We start from the raw sequence: 6944 nt of genomic DNA on the forward strand, positions 1-6944 counted from the left end.
TTTCCCTTGATGCTACAACTACCGCCGCCACTACTACTACTGCCTAGTGCTGCTACTACTACTAATAATAATAATAATAACAATAATAATAATAATAATGATAATAATAACATACCAATACTGTTAAAACTTTCTCCATGACTTCGATAAATATGCTGCCTTCTGTAGTAAAATATGCCTGAATGTCACTATTTTGTGACAAGGTAAGACGATGTCGAGAAAAATATAACGAAAAGCGGACTACACTTTAAGCATTGTGAAAACATTTTTACATCAACAGAAATGTATAAGGTTAATGCATTAAATGTTTTTTCGACAAGGTGTAATGTATTAGGTATTGCGTCATAATTTTTATCGAGGAAGTGAAATCTTTCACATATTGCGTCTTCATTTTTTTCGAAAAACAACTTTTATTGATTTCTCGACAAAAAAGTACTCGTCATGTGCAATGCTTCTTCTTTTGCAAGAAAGCATTTGGCCAATTAACTCAATTTTTCTTGTTTATTCGAGATATTTTTTGAGAAAACACTAAAATATCATGCCTTCGCGCCTTATATTTTTTCGAATAGCGTAAATCTTCTCACAAAAGATCGCATAAGAGGTGACCCTTTGAAGCTTCCGTATCGTATTTATCATAACGTCATCATGGAATGTTTTTGGTCAAAACGAGAAGAAACAAGTTGACATGACGTGAATCTTTTAGATAAGTGTAGGCCCTGATAAGCTTCAGTAAAAAGGTGATGACGGAGATATTATTCACTGCTTTTAGTCCTTTGACAGTTCTAGTCATTTAAAATACTTCAATAAATATATATTTGCATTTATATCTAATTGCAAGCATTCCTGCATTGTATACTTCAAATTTATTCTTAAAAGGTAGGATTATTAATGTGGGACATCAATAAACCTAAGGAAATTGTTTTAAAGGTGTTTTTAGCTCGGATGAGTTCGAACATGGGTTATCCCGCATGAAAAACTAGGTCACAGACGCTAATAATAGAAAAAAATCCTTGTTAACACTCTAGCGGTCACATTATTGACTCAATTATCATCAAACTAACTTGGCCAGGATGCTTGTCTAGATAATAGCTCAAATGAGTTTGAACATGGCTTATTTCAGATGTAAAACTAAGTCACAGGAGCTAAAAAAAGAAAAGCCTTGTTAACACACTAGTGGTCACATTTTTGATTCGATTGTCATAAAACTTGGTCAGGATGTTTGTCTATGTAATTGCTTGAATGAATTAAAACATGGGTTATCTCGGATGAAAAACTAGGTCACGGGAGCTAAAAATAGAAAAACCTTGTTTACACAATAGTGGTCACATTTTTGACTCAATTGTCAAAAAAACTTGGTGAGGATGTTTGTCTATGTAATTGCTTGAATGAATTAGAACATGGGTTATCTCGGTTGAAAAACTAGGTCACAGGATTTACTTTTCTTAGATGATATAATGTAATAAAACTTATTCAATGTGGGAAAAGATGCATTATGATTTAAAGTTTCTTCTTAATTCTGAAAAATAATGGACATTATGTGGATATTCATGTTTTGTGTACAAAGTTTACATATTATCTTATTTCTGTCTGTGAATTAATTGTTCCTCTGTCTACGACTACCATTTCTTGAAACGGACTTAAGCACAAAACATTAATTCCGAATAGTGATCATATGCCTTCTGGCTAAGGATTCACTAAGAGACTTTTTGGTGAAACGCAGTCCAGAGGTTTCTCTTAAATTAAACAATGAAATTGAGCTTTTCTTCCTAATATTATGCCTCCATTTGCTTATATGTATACTTTTATGCCACTTTTAGGTAATAACCGAATTTCGTGAAAGTCTATTTCTTGAAGAAATCGTTTAATTAAGTAAAAAGGCCTCGTGTTTTAAATCTGCATATCTGCAAGCATCATTCATGTATATAAGTGGAAAAAATACTGATAAACAATGATTGCATTATAAACATGCGCTGAAAAGACTCTTTAGCATTTGTACATTTTATCCTAAGATAGTTAACTAAAAGCATAACTATTGCATGCTTTTATCGCTTTTTCAACAAGTTTCAATTTACTTTAGAATAGAATATTGTTTAATTGAATTCAACTCAAGATTTGACCTGGCTATTAGTTTTCATATACTTGCATTATATAAGCTTTACAATTACCTTCTGTCTTTATTCGATGATTGCTTTTAATGGAAATAATTATGGTGAAGGAGATTTTCTTGAGGGTTTTAATGCTACAAGTCAACGGGACATGACAGTCTTTAGAGATTTGTTTTAAGATAATATATTATAGAATGAATGTTAGTTGTATTTTTACACATGATTATAAATACTTGAATATAATGTCTTCGAGAACAATGCCGTGGTAGTATACGTGAATTTTAAACATGCCATTGAACAACAGAGAAATGATTTTATCAGTATGAAATTTTGTGTGAAATTAAAGCAATGCCTATGACAAAAGACCAAATTTCACAATAAAACAACTTTTATACGACTATACTTCCAGCCGAACCGTGTCACAAAGTGTGGATTTAGTGCAATTGATATACACGATGTCCTGCTTGGGCCAGATAAATGAAAGTTGCAATATTTTTTTTAAAGACGGACCATCCCGGTGCATAATATATTATTGAGGCCGAATTGGTTACTTGCAACACTGTTTACCTCATGACGAAGTAAACTGATTACCCAGCTGATAATTTATTTGATATGCATAAAACAATTCAGACAGTACTAAAAATAAGTTTTGAAAGTCATGTTAATAGAAATGTGTGCATTTCAGACATGCCTATTATTTCAAGGTGAAAGCACATGCATGGCAAACAATGGACTAAGTATGGTGGATTATTTCATGTGTCAATGGTTATTTTGTAACAAATATCAGCTTCGGAACAATTGACTTTTCAAATCACATTCAACTCTTCAAACAATAAGCTTTGCTCTTGAGAAATACCGCCTAAGTAATAAACTGAAAACAATTGGACCAGCATAAATAAAAATATTATCTTCGAGGGGCATTTTTACAATGATTTAATAGATTATTCTCCTACTTTATTGGAACGTGCACTAGAGGTAGGCCTAACATATTAAGTAATCTATCGGATGTTATGACAATTTATTTCAAGGCAGGTCGAGTATAAAATAATTAAGGCTCCGGGCACTCCACGATAGTGATATTCAGCATGAATGATGGGGAAGTATGTGGAAAAAGTTAAAAAGCGAGAAGTAAGAATGCTAACGAAAATTTTGGTACAAAAGCGCATCAGTCGATTACCATCATTATGTCTCAAAGCGAAACAAATATAACAAACATATGCAAAATCAAACGAAAACGATGCGCAAATGATGCAAAAACATTATAGCGAGTAGCAATGTTCTAAAACGGTTCATGGAAATACACTGAAGGAGCAAATCTGAAAAAAAGAGAATATTACGAACTAAAAAAGGGATTGAATGATTTGCTTATTTTAGCAATTTTTACACAACACAAGATAGCGCGAATACATCAAGGATTGCAAACACACCACCATTTTATAATGCTGTTTAGGCGAGAGACATAATCTAACAGATAAATACAGAATCCCTAAAGAAAGCCTCCAATTACAGTAGAGCAAATTATGTTAGGCATTTCGGCATTGAAATCTTAAAGCGCTCCTGGAGTAGATATAATTATATACGGCATATATGTGAAAGTTTAAAAAGCACTGCAAATATAGTGACATTGTATTTGGTCGATTATTCAATGATTTTCCATAGTGGACAGTTTCCCTTGTACATGGAGCGCAAACATGATCTCGCAAATTCACAAAAAAAAGAAATGAAAATGGGTCAAAGACAGAAAAGGCCAGGCAGCATTCGTACACCAAATATCATGAGGCTGTGATGTTACGAAAAAATTTTTCCATTGACCCATTAATGTCGAAAATTTAATTCAGTAAGTAAACAGGAAGTGGATTAGCTACACACCTAAAATCGAATCCCACAGTATGGGACCATGTGTCAATGCTGTATGCCAAATATCAAGAGGCTGTGATTAGTAGTTTCTGAGAAAAATGTTACGAAAATTTCCTACCATTGACCATTAATGTGAACAGGAAATGGATGAGCTGCAGACTTGAAATCGAATCCGACAGTATGGGACCAAGTGTCAATGCTGCATGCCAAATATCAAGAGGCTGTGATAAGTAGTTGCTGAGAAAACTGTTACGAAAATTTCCCACCATTGACCATTAATGTCAAAAAATCGAACTAATTTAACTAAGTTGATAAACAGGAAGTAGATAGGCGACAGACTTGAAATGATTGATTGATTGATTTTCTTTAGACCGGGCGGTCAAGGATAACCTACGAAAGTGCAAGCACTTATTTCCAGTAGGGTCCTTACCTCAGCAGACACTAGAGACAGCTATGAGATACAAGGAAATCCGGGAACCAGTCCCTAGCTCTTATTGAATAGATTCCTTGGTTCTTTTACATGCCCAGTGTATAGCACTGATACATGCGAGGATTACCTGGGTTTCGTACCAGTAAACCTCTAGTAAGGTGGGAAACACTGAAAGTGTTTCTGAAAAATCCCAAGGGTGTTACCCAGGATCGAACCCGGAACCTCAGGAGTGACAGTCAGTGATCCAACATCCAATCAAATCCAACAGTATGGGACCAAGTGTCAATGCTGCATGCCAAATATCAAGAGGCTGTGATAAGTAGTTGCTGAGAAAACTGTTACGAAATTTCCCACCATTGACCATTAATGTCAAAAAATCTAACTAATTTAACTAAGTTGATAAACAGGAAGTGGATAGGCGACAGACCTGAAATCAAATCCCACAGTATGGGACAATGTGTCAATGCTGTATGCCAAATATCAAGAGACTGTGATAAGTAGTTGTTGAGAAAACTGTTACGAAAATTTCCTACCATTGACCATAAATGTCGAAAAATCTAACTAATTTAACTAAGTGGATAAACAGGAAGTAGATGAGCGACAGACCTGAAATCAAATCCCACAGTATGGGACCATGTGTCAATGGTGTATGCCAAATATCAAGAGACTGTGATAAGTAGTTGCTGAGAAAACTGTTACGAAAATTTCCTACCATTGACCATTAATGTCAAAAAATCGAACTAATTTAACTAAGTGGATAAACAGGAAGTGGATAAGCGACAGACCTGAAATCAAATCCCACAGTATGAGACTATGTTTCAATGCTGTATGCCAAATATCAAGAGGCTCTGATAAGTAGTTGCTGAGAAAACTGTTACGAAAATTTCCTACAATTAATGTCAAAAAATCTAACTAATTTAACTAAGTGGATAAACAGGAAGTGGATAAGCGACAGACCTGAAATCAAATCCCACAGTATGGGACCATGTGTCAATGCTGTATGCCAAATATCAAGAGACTGTGATAAGTAGTTGCTGAGAAAACTGTTACGAAAATGTCCTAGCATTGACCATTAATGTCGAAAATCTAACTAATTTAACTAAGTGGATAAACAGGAAGTGGATAAGCGACAGACCTGAAATCAAATCCCACAGTATGGGACTATGTGTCAATGCTGTATGCCAAATATCAAGAGGCTGTGATAAGTAGTTGCTGAGAAAACTGTTACGAAAGTTTTTTCCCCCGCCAACCCGCCGCCCGCCCGGACGCCCGCCCGCCCGCCCGCCGCCCAACATTCACCATACTATAACCCGAGTTTGCACCAGTGCAACCCGGCCAAAAATGTACGACCCTAATAACAATCGTGCTTTATACCTCTCAGACTGCATTAGCAAGATATTTGTAGATATTTTGACAGAAAGACCTAATACCTGGGGTGACGATAATGCACCAAAGTTAAATCACAGATAGGATTTAGGATTGAGTATTCAACCAATGACAATTTGTTTATATTACAAACTATTTTTCAAAAGGATCTATTAGTTAAAGGGGATTGAATTTATATATCTAATGTTAATTTCCATCAAGTTTTAGACACTTTGCCTGGTCTTGTTTACGAAGATATCGGTTTAACATAAAATGTATGAGTATTTTCAATTCATATATGAACAACTTAAATGCTGTGTCAAAGTGAATTCTGTCTCGGGCGCTGCAGGTTATTCGCAACAAAAAGACGGACTCATTGACTTTTAATTGTAAACTAAGTTGCTCTACGTCTCCAAAAATCTTTGCAATGTATGTAAACGATCTCGTGAAATATATGAGATCCTGTACTACTCAGAAAATATCCAAAGATAGAGGACAGCTGTACTTTTTATTTTTTGCCGATGATTATTTTACATTGCTAATACAGACAAAAACTTGCACCTACACATTAAACATTTTGCAACAAGAGTGGACTACAATTTAACACCGATAAATCCAAAGTCATGGTGTTTCGTAATGGTGACCCATTGCGTAACTTCGAACGTTGGTATTGTAATCGCATGAAACAAGAAATGATATCATACAATACATATTTGGGATTATTACAAGAGCAATCAGTGATCACATGTGTCGCCTCATGATGGCCAATTTCATGTTGGGACAAGTTTTGTGACAGACGGACAGACAGACGGACAGTGCACAACTAGACTTGGTACTGATCATTCCTGTAAAGTTTAGATGAAATTGCACCAGTAGTTTTTGAGGTGTAGCCCGGACAAGTTTTGTGTATCTGGCAACATACAGAAAAAAACACCTTTTTATCAAAGGGCCATAACTCGGCCAAAAATCATTCAACCGGAAAAAAACCGTGCAATATGTGCAAGGACTTGAGCTACAGATCAATCCTGTAAAGTTTCATTGTAATTGCATTAGTGGTATAAGAAAAGTAGTCCGGACAAACTTTAAAATAAAAATTATTAAAGGGCGATAACTCTGTCAAAAATCATTGAACCGGAAAATGCTGACAATATGCACAACTAGACTTGGTACTGATAATTCCTGTAAAG

This window comes from Ruditapes philippinarum, unplaced genomic scaffold, assembly GCF_026571515.1.
Source record: "Ruditapes philippinarum isolate M1 unplaced genomic scaffold, ASM2657151v2 ctg11108_1_1_1_1, whole genome shotgun sequence".
Lineage (NCBI taxonomy): Eukaryota > Metazoa > Mollusca > Bivalvia > Venerida > Veneridae > Ruditapes > Ruditapes philippinarum.